General features: G+C 50.2%; 1 pseudogene; it reads left to right on the top strand.

The window, feature by feature from the left end:
* LOC144740878 (28S ribosomal RNA) overlaps positions 1 to 2500 on the top strand; it is an 8397-nt pseudogene that overhangs the window by 3743 nt on the left and 2154 nt on the right.

The following is a 2500-nucleotide window of genomic DNA, read 5'->3' as shown; positions in this document are numbered from 1 at the left end:
CCTCGCGGAGAGGAGCACATCTAAGCTGCTGGTCTTTGGAAGAAGAGACCCAGTTGGCCCATCTAGAAGTGCAGTTCCACGGGAAAAAGAACATCAATATGCTTATTGCGACAAAGCTGGTTACGAAAACCAATAAGCAAATATCGGATAAGAGACGATGCCTGACCAAGAAGAAAGTTGCTCCCAAGCAACAAACTTTGAACACTGTTTCTGGGTACCTCGAGACCGTTTCACCCTCGCCAGATATTACGTCGGGTGTGAGGGCCAAACTCGTTCTAGCATCTGAGTTGCTTATGCTTAAGCCAAGCAAAAAACGTGAAGGCCCTGCCAGAGAGGTGATGAAGACATGGCTGCTGGGGGAGGGTCAACAGGAGGTCCAGGTTGACAATGCAACAAAGTCAATGCTTCGAATGATGCGAGTGGTTAGGACGAGAGGTGGCCGTTCGAAAACCTCAGAGGATGTTATCATGCCCAGGACGATGCCTACGAGGACTTGGATGAAAAGGAGAGCGGTAAAGAGAGGCAACTTCATGAAACATCAGAAGCTGTTCTACAGAAACCGCTCTAGGTTGGCCTCTCTAGTTCTCGATGGCAAAGACCAACAGGAGTGCCAGATCCCTATTAATGTGGTGCATGACTTCTACCGTAACAAGTGGGAGGAAGCAATACCTTTTAATGGCCTCGGCCAATTTAAGTCGCTGACGGTCGCGAACAATGACCACTTTGAAGCCCTGATTACGGAGGAAGAGGTGGTGGCGGGCATCCGTGCTATTAAACCATCATCGGCGCCAGGACCAGATGGCGTGACAAAGGCAGCAATCATCGTTGCTGATCCAGAGGGAAAGACATTGGCAGCCCTGTTCAACGCTTGGTTGGTTACTGGCATCATACCCAAAGACCTGAAAAGAAATAGGTCTGTTCTGATACCCAAGGTTATGAGTGAGGACTTACTGAAGGATCTGGGAAATTGGAGGCCAATAACGATTAGCTCCATAATTCTCAGACTGTTTTCCAAGATCCTCACGGCACGCCTAGAACGTGCTTGCGCTCTGAATCCGCGGCAACGCGGGTTTATCGCGGCACCAGGCTGCTCTGAGAACCTAAAGGTACTTCAAGACATTATGAATCAGGCAAAGAAGGCTCGAAAGTCGTTGGCGGTGGTATTCATCGATGTGGCGAAGGCCTTCGACTCGGTGTCTCATGCCCACATCATGTGGGTTCTAAGGCAAAAACAGGTGGACGAGCATATGGTCAACATCATTCGAAACGCCTATGACCAATGCACGACCTCGTTTAAGAATAAGGACGCCTCGAGCCCGGAAATTAATATCCGAGTTGGTGTGAAACAGGGTGATCCGATGTCTCCCTTGTTGTTCAGCCTAGCCATGGACCCTCTCTTATGTGCCTTGGAGACGCATGGTGTCGGATACACTGTTGAAGCTGAGTGCGTGACTTCGCTGGCGTTTGCAGATGACTTGGTGTTGATGAGTGAATCGTGGGAGGGCATGAACACCAACATCGCCATCCTAGAATCATTCTGCAAACTATCAGGGCTTAAGGTTCAAGCCAACAAATGCCAGGGCTTCATGCTGAACCCAACGAAAGATTCGTACACGGTGAATAACTGCGACCCGTGGGCCATAGCAGAGGTAAAAGTCCAAATGGTTGGGCCAGAGGATTCCGCGAAATACCTTGGTATGAAGATCAGCCCGTGGACTGGCATTGTACAGCCAGACTTGAATGTACAATTAAAGAAATGGATCTCGAACATTGACGAGGCACCTTTGAAACCGACTCAGAAGGTGGAAATTCTCAATGCATACGCCCTACCGCGACTACTGTACCCAGGCGACCATGCAGATTGCAGACCGACCACCTTGCGAATTTTGGACCAAGCGATTAGGAACGCGGTTAAGGGTTGGCTCCATCTGCCACCTTCTACCTGCAACGGACTGCTATACGCCAGAGCTTGTGATGGAGGCCTGGCAATCATGAAGTTGGAAAGCATGATTCCATCCGCGCAGCTAAGAAGGCTGCAGCGCATTGCCAACTCTTCTGATGCTATGATACGAAAGGTAGTGTCCTCGCAGGGTGTGGATGAGAAGTTCAGAAACCTATGGGTCCGAGCCGGAGGTGATTGTCAAGCGATTCCTTCGGTGTTTTCTACAGACCTCGCCTCGAGAGAGCCGGTATACTTAAAACCATGTAACTGGCGGCAGGTCGAATTCAAGAGATGGTGTGAGAAACCAGTGCAGGGTGTGGGTGTTGAAAACTTTGCGCATGACAAGGTTAGTAATACGTGGCTGGGGACACGAGGTGGCTTCAAACAACGTCACTATATCGCCGCGCTGCAAGTAAGATCCAACCTCTACCCGACTCGGGAGAGCTTGAACAGGGGCAGAGAGGGAGCGCTACGTTCCTGCAGAAAGTGCTCCTCCAGGCTGGAATCTCTCTCACATATTCTTGGTCAATGTCCTGCTGTTCAGAAAGCAAGGATTGC

This window comes from Lampetra planeri, unplaced genomic scaffold, assembly GCF_965212315.1.
Source record: "Lampetra planeri unplaced genomic scaffold, kcLamPlan1.2.h2 scaffold_326, whole genome shotgun sequence".
Taxonomy (NCBI): Eukaryota; Metazoa; Chordata; class Hyperoartia; order Petromyzontiformes; family Petromyzontidae; genus Lampetra; species Lampetra planeri.
The sequence above is the reverse complement of the archived record's forward strand: the minus strand, read 5'-3'. Positions and strand labels throughout refer to the sequence as shown.